At 31.6% G+C, this 17,998-nt stretch overlaps 1 long non-coding RNA gene and 4 other non-coding genes across 5 annotated transcripts; all 5 read right to left on the reverse strand.

Annotated features, from left to right (window-relative positions):
* Positions 1-6,705: 6,705 nt before the first annotated feature.
* Positions 6,706-7,824, reverse strand: LOC122309555. The gene is made up of 2 exons (XR_006242455.1): positions 7,549-7,824; positions 6,706-7,419 (listed from the first exon to the last, which is right to left on the reverse strand). It is a non-coding gene; the product is annotated as an uncharacterized LOC122309555 (long non-coding RNA).
* Positions 6,936-7,043, reverse strand: LOC122293877. The gene has a single exon (XR_006237379.1). It is a non-coding gene; the product is annotated as a small nucleolar RNA R64/Z200 family (small nucleolar RNA).
* Positions 7,172-7,261, reverse strand: LOC122293874. Its single transcript, XR_006237378.1, has one exon. It is a non-coding gene; the product is annotated as a small nucleolar RNA U54 (small nucleolar RNA).
* On the reverse strand, positions 7,323-7,401 carry LOC122294060. Its single transcript, XR_006237462.1, has one exon. It is a non-coding gene; the product is annotated as a small nucleolar RNA SNORD18 (small nucleolar RNA).
* LOC122293859 lies at positions 7,528-7,604 on the reverse strand. The gene has a single exon (XR_006237375.1). It is a non-coding gene; the product is annotated as a small nucleolar RNA Z199 (small nucleolar RNA).
* Positions 7,825-17,998: the final 10,174 nt, after the last annotated feature.

Consider the following 17,998-nt stretch of genomic DNA (forward strand, 5'->3'; position numbering starts at 1 on the left):
AAATATGAGTGAAATTAATATAAATTATTCAATTGAAGATGAACAGTAACCATATAAATATAGAAATGGTTTGTTTTCGAAGATGAGTTGAGAAAAAAATTGAAAGTTAAATAAAATAGTATTATAATATATTTTTGTTTTGAGATTTGAAAATGTTTAATTATTTATTTTATTTTATGTAAAAATTTAAAAAATTATAATGATATGATGAGATAAGTTGAGAAATATTGTGAAAACAAACTAGGCCTAATAATGTAGCTAGCAAGAAATATATTTGCCTTTTGCCTTATTTTTCTTTCCCATATAGACCATTTTAAGGGATTGTTAATCAAGTTTTAGTTTACATTTTCATTTAACTAAGCCAATGAGAATGCTCTAACATTATCTAAATGAGAGATGATATTTACAATCATGAAGTGTAAAAATAACACGCAATACTTTTAAAAAAAGTAAGTAAATATGAAACCTGATGTAGTTTCAGTTAAATCTTGAACTGAAAATAGAAAGCTTATCGAAGGAAAAGTTGTATTTCACATACTTGAAAATGAATACTTCAGAACGTTCTATTTATACAAAGAAATGAATGAAATGCATGGTAAAATGACAAGATTAGACTTATTATTTACATTAACTTTTATCCACTTATTCTAAAGGACTAAAAAGTAACTTTACACTTATCTTTAATAGTCCCTCTCAAGATGAATGGTAAATATTGTGCACATTCATCTTGGATAACAAAGTATGAAAAATTGGATGTATTCTTTGTATGGTAAATATTTTACTAAAAAGTATGAACAGTAAAGATGAATGATAAATATTGGACAGTAGACCCAAGTGGATTAGTAAGTAAGTCAGCCAACTGATAAGAAGAAGATACATGCAATGTCTTAAGTATACCAACTTGTATTTTTTCTCTAATGAGATGACAATCCAATTTAATATGTTTTGTTCTCTCATGAAAAATTGGGTTAGCTGCAATGTGTAGAGCAATTTGATTATCACAAAACAACAAGGAATGAGAAGAATAATTCTGATGAAGGTCAGATAATAATAATTTGATGAGCCAAGCTAATTCACAAATAGCATAAACTATGGCACGATATTCAGCTTCTATAGAGGATCTTAAAACTGTCGTTTGCTTTTTAGACTTCCAAGAAATGAGGGATTCACCAAAAAATTGATCTCCTTGCATCAAGACAACTAGCCCAGTCCGAGTTAGCAAATGCTTTAAGATGAATTAAAGAAGAAGCTAAAAAAAATACCTTGGCCAAGTGCCATTTTTATATATTTTAGAATTCTAAGGGCAGCTTGCATGTGTGGAACTCTTGGAAAATCAAGAAATTGACTCAAAAGATAGACTGAATAAGTAATATCAGTCTGATGTGAGTGAGATAGAGTAATCTACCAATAAGTGTTCTGTAACTAGTTACATCTTCAAGTCACTCACCATCATTTTTGGACAGTTTACAATGTGAATCCATGGGGAAATTGGCTGTAAATAGGCCAGCATCAAATAGTAATTCCAAAGCATACTTTCTTTGTCACAGAGAGATATCCCTTTTGGATTGATCAACTTTCATGCCTAAGAAGTATTTAACAGGACCTAAATCCTTCAATTTAAAATGTGTGCTCAGTGAATATTTAATGTGCTGAACAGCAAATATATTAGTGCTTGCTAAAAGTATGTCATCTACATACACTAATAAAGCACAAATGAATCAGCTTCCCTTCCATTGAATAAAGAATAATCTTATTTGGATTGAACAAAACCCAAATCTAGCAAAGCTGCAGTAAACTTTGAATTCCATTGTTGTGAAACTTGTTTTCACCCATATAAAGACTCCTGTAATTTGCAAACTCGATGGTCCCCTTTTTTAAGATAACGAGGAGGTGGTCTCATATACACAGTTTCTTCTAAATCACTATATAGGGAAAGGCATTATTTACATCTAAATATACTAAATGCTAGTTATGAATGGCTGTCAGGGATAGAAAAAATAGCCTACTGTCACCATCTTTGCAACTCGGGAAAAAGTTTCTAAGTAGTTAAGGCCTTCCCTTTGGGCGTAACCTTTAGCAACTAATATTGCTTTATGTCTCTCAATAGAACCATAAGCATTAAACTTAGTTTTATATACCCATTTACAACCAATTGGGGTTTTATCTGGTGGTAAATCAATAAGCATCCAAGTATGGTTTGATTCTAAAGCATTTAATTCAAGGGTCATTGCATCTCTCCAATGAGAGTGTTTTACAGTTCCATGGTAGAATCAAGGTTCTATATTGAATGAGATAGAAATGCTAAAAGCACTATGAGATGGAGATAAATGTTTGTAAGAAGAGAAATCAGAAATGTTAAAATTGTTACCTGCAGTTGTAGTGATTGAGACAGCAGAAGATGTGGTAGGAGTAATAGCTATTAAATTACAATTGTGACTTTTCAAATAATCAGGAACTTTGTGCTGTCTAGTGGATTTTTGAAGGGGAGGAAAATGAGCAGTATCTTGAAGTGAAGGAATGTCTTGAGTTGGAGGAAGGGTAGATGTATCTGATATGGAAATGGTAGGTGAAGAATTATTGGAAGTGGAAGAAAAATTTGGACTAGGATGAGGAAAAACAAAATGAGATGGTAATGAGGATGATTTGACAAAGGATGTTTTCTAAAATGGAAAAATATCCTCATGAAAAACAACATCTCTAGAATCAAAAAAAATTACTTGAATCAAGATCAAATAATTAGTAGCCTTTCATGCCAAAGGGGTAACCAACAAAGACACATCTTCTTGCTCTAGGTGAGAATTTTGATCTGTTTTGGCTTAAAGTAGCAGCATAGCATAGACAACTAAAGACCTTGAAATGAGTATAGGAAGGAACTTCAGTATATAGAATTTGATAAGGTGATTGGTTACGAAGGATGTGAGAAGGAATATGATTTATAATATATGTTGTTGTTAAGAAACATTCACCCCATAATTGAAAAGGAACATTGGATTGAAATTTCAAAGCTCGTGCTACATTAAGTAAGTGTTGATGCTTCCTCTCAACAATTGAATTTTGTTGAGGGGTTTCAACACAGGCGGTTTGATGTATGATACCTTTAGAATAGAAAACATCATTTATTTAGAACTCTAAACCATTGTTAGTCCTTACAAATTTTATGCTCTTTTGAAATTGTGTTTGAACCATATTGTAAAAAATTATGAAAATGGTTCTTACTTCAAATTTTGATTTCATCAAATATACCCAAGTTGATCTTGAATGATCATCAACAATGATTAGAAAAAAAAAAAAAAAATCTGAAACCATCACGAGTAGGGACTGAAAAAGGACCCCACATATCACAATAAATTAAATGAAAAGAGGGCTAGATTTGTAAGAATGAGTTGGAAAAGATAAGCGCTTCTATTTAGCTAAAGGACATACGGTACAATGATCTTCATGTACTATTTTATTTGGAACAATGCTTGGAATGGATTAAGAAAGAACTAACAACATGGATGATGATGGGTGGCCTAATCTATTATGCCAAAGCTTTAAGGTAGAATCAGATATAGCATTAACAGTAGATGGAAAAGTGCAATTACTAGCTATACTCACTAATGGTTGTTGCAGAAAATATAGTTCAGCTACTTTTCTACCATTCTCAATCATCTTTCATGGGGTACAATCCTGTATATAGTATAGTTCAGGCATACAAATAAATAACAATTTTGATTAAATGTTAATTTGGTAACTAAAAGAAGGTTATATGTAAAGCTTGGAACACACAACACATCTTTCAAAATCAAATTTTCTGATAAATGAATAGTCCCAATATGCGTGACTGTAACATTCTTTCCATTTGGCAATTTAACAAAAGTGTTTAAGGTTTGTGTGATTGTAATAAAAAGATGGATTGAATGTATGATATGATCTGTAGCACTTGTATCTATGATCTAGGTGTTTGAAATAAAGTTTGAATGTATATTTCTTATAGGTGAAAATTGAGAATAGCAGGTTGAATTGTTATGAAACAATGAAGGGTTTGTTTTACCTAAAAAGGAAGGTAAAACATTTGAAGTAGATGTAACATTAGTTACTTGGCGGTTGGAGTTTTCTGCAACAACAAATGGTTGTGGGCGAATTAATGCAAGCAGCAACTGATATTCTTCTTGAAAGAATGGCATTGAATTTTGTAGATCAAAAGGTGTACCTGTAGGTTGAGCCATAATTTGGTTTGCTGATAAAACTTTTCCCTTCTATTTGTAATTTGGTGGATATCAGTGCAACTTGTAACATTTATCCACCGTGTAATTAATCATGCCACAATGAGTGCACAAGACCTTTCTCTTTTGTTTTGCTGCCTCTCAGAATCAAATCTTGGATTGTCAACCTTCTTATTCATGAAAGCCACAGTAGTATCAAGCCCTGTTCTCCTCATGGACCCAACTTCCTTTTTGTTTCTCTTCTTGGATTACTAAAGAAAATACTTTAGTAATCGGTGATGATGGATCCATTAACAAAATTTGACCTCTAACATGTGGAAAATTTTCATTTAATTCCATAAGAAACATTATAATATGCTATCGTTGTCGATAATCAGAGAAAATCCTTGCAGCCCCAGAAGTACAACTTTGACATGCCCCATATGTACAACTTGGCATTTGGTTCTAATTTAGCAACTCATCCCATAGTCATTTAAACTTGTGATAGTAAATACTTACCGAAGTTTGGTCTTGAAATAAGGATGAAAGCTCTTTCTGTAACTGGAAAATTCTTGGTCCATTCCCTTGACAAAACTGATTTTTCAATTCATTCTACATTTCTTTCGCTGTTCTTGCATACATTATGGTTTCCCCAATATCTCTAGACACTGAATTCAATATCCATGACAACACTATATTATTGCATCTTTCCCATATGGCATATAGAGGATTTAAAGCCAACGGTTGAACTATGGTTCCATTCATAAAACCCTAGCTTATTCTTTGTCTTGAGTGTCATCTCCATTGATAGACACCAACGATGTTAATTATCTCCTGTAAAAAGATTTTAGACCAAAATAGTACCAGGCGAATCTCCATTTTGGAGATGATATGGACTGAAATTTTGTACATTTGGAGATGAAACAGAGGCTGGTGAATTTTCTACATTTTGGATAGGATCTGAAGCCATTCTTGCAGTGAGTAGCAACAATTCTTGCAGTAAGCAAAAGTGAAACCCTAAGGTATCTACTCTGATACGATGATGTGCAGTTTCAGTTAATTCTTGAATTGAAAATAGAAAGTTTATCGAAGGAGTAGTTGTATTTCACTTGCCTGAGAAAGAATACATTAGAATGTTCTATTTATACAAAGAAATGAATGAACTACATGGTAAAATGACAAGACTAGACTTATTATTTACATTGACTATCCACTTATTTTGAAGGACTAAAAAGTAACTTTACACTTATCTTTAATAAGATTTATATAAAAAATTAATTTTTTAATAATGGATCACACTTTTTTAAAATAATTACACGGCACTTGCGCACTACACAATTGTATCTAACATTATTATTTTCGGATAATGTGGAATGTAGTTCTAATTTTAAAAAAATATTTTTCAATAGGTAAAAATATTTATACAATTTTAAGATAATTAGAATTTTGTTATTTGATTTTATCACACATGATAAATTTCAAATGACCTTCTACTTTGAGGTAAAAATGACATAAAAAATCATTTGAAAGGTTGTAGTATCATACATGTGATAAGATCAAAAAGTAAAATTGTAATTTTCTAAAATATGTACTTCTAATTTCACCTATTGACAATAATTTTTTAAAATTAAAACTACATTCCACCAAAACTAATTTTTATCTTATTTAAAACGAAATAAACAATTTATACGACACCTTAACAACCCCAAATTGGCACTTATAATTTACCATTTAAATAATTTGATAATATACCAAATAAGCTCTTATAATATACCATTTTTCACTATATTATTTAAATAAAATTTTCAATATCTTTTTATTCATTTTAAATATTTTCTCTATTTCTCTTGATACTGACCCATATAAATCATATACAATGTCATGTAATTATTTCATATATTGATGTTTACAATACCCATTCATTAATTTTTTTACTTCGTCATATCTGGTCCTGCATTCGTTCTTTTACCGGATTTTCTTTGTTCGCCAAGCTTTTCTTTGAGAGTTTTGTCATCAGGGGGTAGGGGACACCCTGTCCTCCATTTCACAGCATTCTTCCTCCACAAGAGCCATAATTTTTTGTTCTATTTGACAAAACTAATTTGTATTGTTCAGGTCAGATGGCATTATAGCACACCGCCATTACCATAAATTGCCAATAAAATTTTTTTCCTGTGAAATCTCCCAGAAGTCCCCTAGCTCTTTCATTTTCCTTTAGAATGGAACTCTATTTTCTATTTTTAACTCGAACTAATTCATGGCAAATGGTACCAAGAATGTAAGTTTTAAAGATCATCCATCCACCATAGAGCCACAACTCACCGGAGCATTGCTGGTTATGCCATTTCCCTAATTTCATAATCACTAGCCTCATGGATGCAACCTCTTCTCTTGCCCGTATCAACAATCAAACCGACACGAGAAGACAGTAACATCTCCCAATTTTTAAACGATAAAACGAGCTGATTGTGAACATAACGCCACTGTTTCTACACTCATTTCTTTTTGTAAGACCATAACGAATCAAATCGTAGATTGCATTTAACATTTAAATCGTGTTGGCTTATTTGCTTAAGTTTTACAAGTAATGAAGATCAAAACCAAACGTAAAACTTCTAAAGCTCACGTCCCTGGCTTCAAAATCAATCAGTTCTTCAAACTTGGGAGTAAAGATTTTTCCATTTTTATATTCAACCACTACAATTACAAAAACAAGTTAGATGCTTCTTGGCAAGAAAAATCATCTAACATATCATGCTCAGAAACATGAATATAATCTCATAGATCTTTCCCCCTATGAAAGAGGAAAAATCTCTGAAGTCTGACATGTGAATGGTTTCATGATTCATCACAGCAAATACATAGAAAGGAAATCCAAACAAAAGATTTTTCTTCTTAAACAAACAGGCCCAAATAATCAAGGAAATTCTAAACTCCCAACTGATTTATAAGCTTCAACCATAAGTAAAACTGTATTTTCGAGTAACAGCTCTCATAAATGATCTTATATTCAGCACATGTAGAGCTCAGTATAGCGTATAAATTTCCCAGAAAACTGGGCATACAATCATTGAGCCAAAAAAGAAAGATCTACGGGGTTATGAAAAATAGATTAAAAAAAGAATTTAAAGAATGAAAGAGATCAGAGTGTGCTATTGGGGTTTATCGGTCACGGTTAAATCAGAAACACGGACCAAAATTTTTCTCATCATATCTCCCGAATTTGCATCCATCACTGGCAAAAGAAAACAAAGAAAATAACAAAAGCATTCAAACCCAAAAAAGATTTTAGAAAAGAGAAAGATACAAACGAAATTTGAGAGAGAATGGCGGGGACGAAAAGAATCATCAGAGACTTAAATACATGTAATCAAGAAATGAATCTATCATTTTGTTGCAGTTTTTCGCATCATCTGATCTCACTTCGTCCCCTAAGACATCCATCGCAACTACGACAGTAACAACACCATAAATAAGAAATAAACAAGAATGGAGGACTGGAAGAAGGATAATTCCACAAAACACAAAAGGGAAGAGAGAGGAGTAGGTGTCGAAGGGAACGGCTTGAGAGCAAATTTATAGGATGCGAGAGGCGTTGCCCTAGATAGAGGTTTACTGATCCTTCAATTTACACCGTCGGATTATCGGATTAAGGGGAAAGCTACATCGTACTTTTTGGTTTATAAATTTACAAAAATTCATTTAAATGAGTGGAGTGAGCGTGGGCTTTCAATATTGGGCCATGATCGGACTGAAAAAATTTGTCAATCCATGATTTCGAACTGGCCCATCAAATGTTACCAAAATAGGATTTTAGTTGATCCCAACGCGGATTTTTCCTTCTAATTCTCAATGATTCTTTTATCTTATATATTAAAATATATCATTAATTTTTTTTATTTTACATATTAATTTTTATAATATATTATATATTAACTTATATATTTATTTTATATCATTTAAATATTATATTTTTTAATATTTTGTAGAAGAAAAAATACAAAAAAAAAAAAAAGAATATAATTGAAAAATATTTATATTTGTGCACAATCCATGCTACAATGTAGCGGCAACACTATAAAAAACTTGAAAATAGATATGAAATACATCATCTGTTGGACGACACTTTTAGAGTACTTTCTTTCATATTTTATAGAAATATGGGTTTTACAAAACCCGTTGGAAATGCTCTTAGTGCATGTCTAGGTTTGAGCTTGGAGCAAGTTCTTTTTATAAAAAATATATATATTTAATAAATTTATAAAAAGTGCTAGGAGGACTTAAAAAAACTAAAGACTCAATTAAAAAAAAAAAATTGAAGCTTTTTGTTAAAATGCTCTAGATAATGTTACATTTTTAAAACACCACTATAACTATTTTTTTTATTATTATTATCTCAAAAGCAGGGTGCTTTTATTGGATAGATAATCAAGTATTACAATACTTTTCCTTCAATACTAAAGGAATTATTTGCATAGGCCTATCCTCAACCCGCACCCTTTCACCTGACATTGAAGTAACAAGTTTTGCTAGCATATGAGCAACATTGTTTGCCTCTCTATAAACAAAACAAATGCTCCAATTGTATCTTTTTTATGTAAATTTCAATCGACTCGTTTTGAGACCTAACAACAATATTGAAAAAACAAATTTAAGTGAATTCACCCATCCTTACATAGCTTCCTTCATCGTCCTAGTTTTTGATTTTGTAATTACCTTATCTAAAATTTGTAAAAGATCTTTACAACTTGATTTACCTTGGGACCATCACTTTCTGCAAGTATATTGTGCACATCCTCAATCATTATACCATAATTTGCATTGATTTACTCAAGGCTATTAGTTGTTACTAACACCTTTGAGTCACCTTCTAACACAACATCAAGCCATCTCGATTCTTGATACAGATTGATTGCCCTTCTAAGTGCACATGCTTAAGCTATTACAGATTTTATTGAGTGATTAATATTTTGACGCAGAGAGGCCATAAGCTCACCTTTATTATTTTCTATTACAACCTCAACTCCCTCTTTGTTATTTCTGTTGTCCGCTGCTGCATCCCAATTTGCCTTGTACAATATCTCAATTGGTTTTTGCAAGTGGTCTGTTATCTCCCTGATCCTCCTGAGTGGATTCCTTCCTTACTGTTTCTTTGTGCTACGATAAATTATTCTAGACTTCATTTTGTTCACTGAAACAATTGTCTTGGGTGTCCAAACAAGAGGGAAATCCATCTAAACCACATCCTTCCCATTTTATGAGCTACCAATTCAATATCTTCTTTATTTAATATGTCATTTAATCTCATCAATAGCTTCAAGAAATTTACCTCCATATTGGACCATTTTTTAACTGGACACTTTGTGGCAACTCCATAGTGCATGAATTGTAGATAATGTCTCACTCTCATAGACTGGGCACAAATATGTACAATTTAGGAGTGTACAAGAATTGAAGGGACCAACCATCTTCGACGGGAACTGGCCACCGGAATTAAGAATTGGCCAAAATTAGTGGAGAACTAGTCGATTGGTGGTAAAAAATATAAGAAACCAATATCAGCCGGTTCAGTCATTGTCTAAACCAGGTTCAAACTGTCGAACCAGCCGATATAATATATATTTTTATATATATCTTAAATAAATCAACGTTGTTGCACTTAAGTGATTTAAATGGCTTCATTTTATATGAAACTTAGAAAAATATATATAAGTGAAACGACGCCGTTTGGTTTAATGTACCAAACAACGTTGTTTAAATCTAGGGTTTAAATACCCCTCCCCTACTTTCTTTCTTCTTCATCCCGATCCTTTTTCTTTCTTCTCTCTCCTTTCTCACCTCGTAGCGCAGCACCGTAGCCCTCCCCTCCCCCATCACGTTGCTAGGCGCTTGGCTTGTGCCTCACCTCTCCGAGCTCTCTCTTATGAGTTTGTGATTTTACTGTGAATTCTTGAATTTATTGTGAATTTTGGTTAATTTGTTTTGAATTTGTGATGTGAATTTGGAAATGAGTTAGTAATCGACAGATTAATAATGGAATTAATCGGTATCTACCATAAGATTCCAGCAAGTTCTCTTTGTTCCTACTGGCCAATTTTAGTTAGCGCCACCATCTTAAAAACTATTGATGTGGTTTTCAGCCCTAATAAAATTACCTCTATAACTAATTTAAAAAATGCTTTAGGTGTATGTTTACTAAACAGTAAAAAACATTTTAATAGAAAAACTTTTTAGTAAAGTTCTACAATTCAAAACGCTATCATGAACATCTTTATTCTCTCATGCAATCTCAAACAAATCTTAAAAATAAAAATAAAAACAAAAATCAAGTTTTAAACCTAACGTTACAAATGTTCAATGGAGTCAGTGGACTCAATTTACATTGCCATAGCCTCTCCTCAAACAATCTTGTATTTGCTATGAGCAATAGTTATGCTGTTTTGGACTTTTTTTTTTTCTTCTTCTTCTTCTTCTTCCTTTTTTTAGTATTTTGTCTAATTGTTTGAAAATTTTAAGGTTTAATCGACTTAGGGATGTTCATTGTTCGATTCTCCCAATTCGCATTGTTAATTTTTTTTGTCAATAAGTGATTTTTATCTATAAAAAATTCTATAAATCATCTTCACATCACACACCACATATAATATTTCTTATTTTTTATTTTTAATTATTTTCTCTTATTAAATGTGTAGTATATAGATGATAAGTAGAAAAACTCAATTAGTTTAAGAAGAATAAAATAAAAATAAATGTCGTATGTGAGATGATGAGTAGGCCTGATCATGAGGCCGCCCAATTAGTTTTTGTCCCGACCCGATGTGGCCCGCAACCAAGGACCAGCATAGAATGACTCGATCGAAATGATTCGGATTAGGTAAAACCAGCAGGGTTTTTTTTTTTAATCCCATTTCCAGACTTTCTCAATAAACATTACATCCCATAGGCCATCCATCCACTACATTAATTCCCATACGCCATCCATAACATAAAAAATAAATAGTAAACATGAATATAACGTCCATATATATATGATCAATGGAAAAAATTCCAACCCTTTTAAACAAATTCATGAATTAGAAATAAACATGAATATAACGTCCATATATATACTATCAATGAAAAATATTCTAGCCCTTTTAAACAAATTCATGAACTAGAAATAAACAATCCTCAAATAGGAATTTTTAACAACAAATATTGAATGTGTAGACCATAAGCCTTAAGTCACTCCTCATCAAAATAAATAAAGCTTGATTGGGGATCAAATTTTGAAAAAAAAAAGAAAAGAAAAAGAAAATAAGATTATTAAATGGTATAAAAATAAATATTATGAAAAACTTCAATGGAAGAAAGAAATATGTTCATTACTTGATTCTGTCTCAAAACTTTTAACATTGTCCAACAAGGCACAAAGATCAATAGATATTAGATTTTTTAAACAATTCTGAGTATAAACAAGTGCCTCAATTGTTTTTAGAGATAATGAACAATGAAATGGGTCAAGCACACGACCCCCTACATTGAAGGTTGACTCAGAATAAACAGTAGAAACAGGAATGACCATCACATCTCGTGCAACTCTCGCCAAAATAGGATACTTTATTTCATTATTCTTTCACTAATCCAAAATATCAAAATTTAGAACTCGTGCATCACAACCATGTTCCAAGTATTGATCAATCCCTAATTTGTTTCTCAAATTACTTTCAATAATTTCTTGCTCATACTCAACCCAAAAACTTTGCTGAGAATTAGAATCAATCATACTAGAATCAACTGAGGAAGGTGGCTCAAAGCATGAAACTCCACCTGAACTTCCACACATAATACTATACTCCCTGTACATGTCAATCATCAATTCTTTCATTTTTACAATCATTTCTTCAACTAAATTGCCACCATATATTTTTTTGAACAAGAAATGCAAAAGAGTAAATTTGCATCTTGGATCAAGAACAACAGTAATGAATATCATCAAGTTAGTTTTTTCAATTGATCCTCAATATTTGTTATACTTACTCTTCATGCTCGTAGCCATAACTCTCAACACTGGATCATTGTTTTGACTCATTTTTTATAAATGCGATTGGATGCCACCAAACTCTTGGAAATATGCATTAGATGTGATATACAAAGAGCCAGTCTCACAATAGCATCATAAAAATATTTAAAAATTTAACCATTATTTTGACTCTCACCCAATCACTAGAGTATGGGGGGCTCAAACCCACACTACAATAATAGCGAGAAAAATAACCATCATCATTCTCCAATTTCAAAAATGGCTTTTGAAATATTTCTGCAACTTCTAGCATGAGATAAATGGATTTTTATTTGATGGGAATATTAAGGCACACCAATTTTGAACAACTGATTTTCTCCTTCTCTATACACTTTTTGAATTTTTCCATTCTTGCAGGAGGTGATTTAATATACTTAACCGTATTGCGCACTCTTGTGATTGAATCATCGTAATCTTTTAGCCATCATTCACAATAAAATTCATAATATGGGCGTAACATCTTATGTGAATATACTTCGTTTCCAACAAATGACCTTCTACAAATCCTTTTAAGTAATCAATGTCAACATCATTTGAGGAAGCATTGTCAACTGTAACAATAAAAATCTTCTCAATACTCCAATCCTGTAGACATGACTCTACATGCCTTCCATTAGTGTCCCCTTTGTGATTAGGAATCAAACAAAAATTTATAATTTTTTTGTGCAATTTTCATTCATAGTCAATAAAGTGTGCAGTAAGACACATATAATTGAAATTCTGATTGGACGTCCAAGTGTCAGTAGTTAAACTAACCCACCCAACTGCCTTAAATACTTTCCTCAACTTCTCCTTCTCTTTTTTAAGTAGTTTAATATTGTTACCCAGATGACTAGCACAAGAGATGTGGTAAATTTAGTTGTATTTAAAAATTATAAATTATAAATTAAATAAACAATATAAAATATAAACAAAATACGAAGCAGCAATAAATATAAAGAGTAAAGGTAAAAGAGAAGCAAACTCAGTATGTTAACGAGGTTCGGCCCCACTGCCTACGTCCTCGCCTCAAGCTACCCCTTGAAGATCTCCAAATTCACTATTCAACCTCCTTCAGGTGGAAATAGAAACCTATTATACTTTTGAACAATACCGTTTCAAAGGATCCGTGTAGAATACCCTCTACACTTACAATCACCTTACACTTGGTGATCCAACCATTCCCTGCGTAGAACACTTTCTACATGCACAAAGGTTATACACACCATTTTACTTATACAAGAGCTGATAGTGGGTAGGTTATCATAAAACACTTCTCAATAAGTGAAATAAGAACAATACAACACAAACTATACCTCTCTCAAAATGAATAAGGATTAAGGCTCAATACTTAGAAAAGAGATAATAAAAGTTTTGAATGGATGTTGTATACTCTTGGTGTTATGAATTTGAAGCCATCAAATTATCTATTTTATAGGCATATGAGATTTCATATTCAAATTTAAAAAGATCCACATGTCAAAGATAACATCATTCACTTTTTCAAAAAATTCAAATAAAAATTTCTTCTTTTTCATTTGTCAAATATAACATCATTCACTTTTCAAAAATTTCAAACTTAATCTTTTTACTTTTCGCATATGAAAAAAGGAGTACACTTTACTTTTTAAAATTTTCAAACAAAATCATCTACCTTTTACATAAGTAAAAAAGAGCATCAATCACTTTTGAAAATATTCAAATAAAACATGCACATATGAAAGATAACAATCAACCATCTTTAATATTTTCAAAATTCAAACATTTAATCATGTCATGCATATGTGAAAGATGACAATCAATCATCTTTCAAAATTTTCAAATTTAATTTTTAAAATATTCATACACATGTGGAAAATGTATTTTAATGCTTTATGATAAAATATTAATTTTGAGTCTTAATCCCAATTTTGAATTTTTAAAAGATTTACGATATTACTCTATAAGTTTTAATGTGAACTTGTTTTCTTCTTGCTTATACTTGGTTTCTTATTGTGCTTGACTCTATTGTGTAGACAACTTAAAATTGAGACTCATTTATTCTTTGAATTCATTTGTTATCATCAAAATCCATGTGTAGATATATAATTACACGAAACTTGAAATCTTGGATTCAACAAATACAATCTCTCGCTGTAGTGGTTCGAGATGGGACTTGAAATCTTGGTTCTAATGATTTACATACATTCCTAAATCTTTGTCCTTCCACCACTTTAAACGGAGGCTCATCACAAATTATCATCTCTACAATTGCCATTCATACATCCTCTAGATCAAACTTATGTGTAGTTTGTTAATCCCTAGGTCTAATTCTATCAGGTTTTTTTTTTTACAAACACCAACATAATACAACATACTTGATGTACCATGTTTTTTAGGGTGACAAGTGTAAGTCTTGTGGCAGTAATTACACCCCGCTTTTGGGTTACTTAATGAACATCCATCTATTTTTGTGAAATGTTCCCACATCGCTGATAGGTCCTTACTTGCCTTCCTTTTGGGAGGGAGGATGATGTTACTACTATTAGACAAGTTAATGTTTGAAGTTAAAAGAGTAGTAATCTCATTGTCTCTTAAATTTGTAGGAGTGTCACTTCTGAAGGAATCCATGGTATAAACTAACATATAATACAAGTATGAGAAAATAAGAATACCATACTCTTTTAACAATGTAAATTCAATTTTTTCTAAATGCTAAAGAGAAACAAATGAAAAGATATAAAGCAAACAAGAATGCAAAGTGGGTTGTAAATAATTGATTTGCTGCTCTACTCAACCTTGTTAGATCACCTTTCAATTATTCCTGACTCCCGAGCAATATATAGCAAGTGATAGGTGAGTATGTTTTGGTTGTTATGACAATTCAATCACTTTGTTCTGTTTTCCATAGCACTATTGGCATTCATGCTGTTTTGAAATGAATTCCCTAATCATCCCAATATACCTAATAATGATGGCATTCATGCCTTTTTCAGCTCGGGATGTGATTTGTCAACTTTGATTGCTTTACTAGTTGTAACTTTTTGTAATATTTTTTCCTCGCGATCTTGCTAAACCCCCCCCAGAGCCAGAAAGAAAAAAAAAAAAGAGAAAAAGATACAAACACACTCACATGTATGTACTTCTGATCTACTTGTGGTCATTTTCATAGTAACGATTGTCTTTTTATTTTATTTTATTTTTTATTTTTTTTATAATAACACTAAATGATGCACTCAAAGAAGAGATTCAGCAATTTAAAGTGTTGACTGGAACATTCTCAGGTGATTGTAGAATCTGAAGGAAGGCACATTCGATGCAATAATCTAAAAATTATTGGGTTTTTAGTTTTCAGAAGGATAATCATTAATCTGCTACATGCCACATGCATATGCATAGTAGTTTGGTTCAAACTTTCTAAGTCAATTCCAAATGTAGATATTAGAGCTTAGACTTTCTTCTATCAATTTTCATTTGTTCTGCTTAAAAGAAAAATGGTTCTTGAACAAAAGAAAAAATATTTCACTTTGCACGGTTTCATATCAATGGACCCAAGTTGTCATTCTTGGTAGAGTAGGCTGAATATTACCCAGAGTGATAAGAATCAGACAGAACAAAAGACCAACCACTCAAACCCCATAATTTTTGTCAAATATTCAAATTCCTAGCTAACTTTCAATTCCAGCTCAGATTGAATTTGTCTTTTTTACCCTTTTGTATCCAGACCCATGGTTAGCCAAAAGGTTCTACAATTATTGATGTTTATTGTCATCTCTATGAAGCATCAATTGACATTTAAATGAAGGCATAAAGCATGTTTGGGGGCTTGACATCAGCTTACAAATTTCCAATTTAACACCCAATGCTTTAGTTTTAAGTTTTTAATTCTACATAAATTAGATTTTTAAAGAGAAATCAATCATGTCAAGAAAACTACAGATTCCCAAATTCATCACAAAAAACAATCTTCAAAGCCCACTCCAATGACTCCATTTCCATGGGTTCAATTCGGCCATATAATCGAATAAAAAGACAGGTTCCATATAAAATCCACCACAATTTGACCCGTAGTCGAATCATCAACACAAGAAAATGTTCATAAATCCCAAGTTCAAATCCCAGTGGCTCAATATTTCTTATCACCACCACAACTCATAGCCCAAATCATCTGAATAGAAAAATACAAAACACAAAAAAATACACTGTACTGGGGTTATGATGCACGAGTATGACTTTGTGAAGAAACTATGTGCTGATCTGAAGGGTTTTATGAACAGATTTAGAAGATTTCATAGAAATTCATTTTATTCACAAATTTAGCTAATCTTAGAGAAAATGAACATATATCTGTCTTGGAGACCCACACCAAAGCTGATCTAGGAGTTGCAGCCGAAGAGAGAGAGTAAGAGTGAGAGAGAGAGATAGATCCACGCCACCGTCTATGTGTGTGTGTGTGTGTGTGAGAGAGAGAGAGAGAGAGAGAGAGAGAGAGAGAGAGAGACCCATGACGATGAGAGAGAGAGAGAGGTTGAGAGATGCTAGGGTTGATGATAAAGGGAGTCAAGATGAGAGTCTATTATACGAGTTAATTCTTCTAACACAGTTTCGCCCGCAAAGTTATTTAGATGACCCGCTTATAATTTTAACCCGACTTTATCAGGTGGATCTGATCGGGTCAATCATATTATAAGGATATTTGCACAGGCCTAATGATGAGTTGAAAAGCTATTTATCTATTACTATATGGATTAAAGATCTTTTAAGTACAATTTTTATACACGGAACATATCTCACCATCATGGGATTTTCTCACAATAGACTTCTCAAGCAACTTGACTAATAAAAATTGCTCCTATAATTATTTTCATGACAGTTAGCTACAACACTAGACTAATTATTTGGTATTATTTTGCGATTCAGTTTTAATTTAGAAAAATTATATTCATCATAGTTTTTATTATAATCCTCTTAATATTCTTTAATGTGTCATGGATGGTTGTGGAATAATGATAAAATGGATAATAAGTACTATTACTCTTGAATTTATACATTGTATATAATGTATTGGGGTGTTTTTAGGGCATTGCCCATTGTATATTTATTTTTCTTTAATAACAAAATTATCTATCTTGGTTTAAAAAAGTCTCCAAAAATATTATGGAAACTACAAATCTGGAAAGGGAAATAATTTGTATAAGTTTCAAATAGACAAACTCCACACAATCATTTTATAAAAAAGCAGACTTCACTTTGAAAATGTGTAAAAAATATATATATTATTTTTTAGTGAGAACCAATTTTTTTTTATAAAGAATTTACATTAAACTTGTCTATTTAGAAGTTGTACCTAATATTACTAATCATAAAAATACTTCTCTACTTCTGCTGTGTGTCATGATGGTCATGAATGAGTAATGAGAATCCCTTCCTTCCCCCAATCAATTTGTTTTTATTTATTTAAATCTTACATAATAACAATGAAAATGTAACTTTAATTTTTTTTTTTTTGTCCTTAAATAAAATCTTGTGGCCCCAATCTAAAATTGTATATATAAAAAAATTAATATTATTTATCTTAAATTTTATCATTTTGAATCACATATGTTAGAATTGAGCTACCCATTCTAACTAAAATTGGGCTACCCATTCAAACAACCATGGTATTGGTATTTAGCAAGAATGTAAATCCTGGAGAGCAAGACGCATTGTTATCTTTATAGGGTGTTAAAACACATCAACAATATGAGAAATATTTTAGACTACCTCCTAAGATGGGTCGAGCAAATAGTAAAGC

The sequence above is a fragment of the Carya illinoinensis genome, chromosome 1, assembly GCF_018687715.1.
Source record: "Carya illinoinensis cultivar Pawnee chromosome 1, C.illinoinensisPawnee_v1, whole genome shotgun sequence".
NCBI classification, from domain to species: Eukaryota; Viridiplantae; Streptophyta; class Magnoliopsida; order Fagales; family Juglandaceae; genus Carya; species Carya illinoinensis.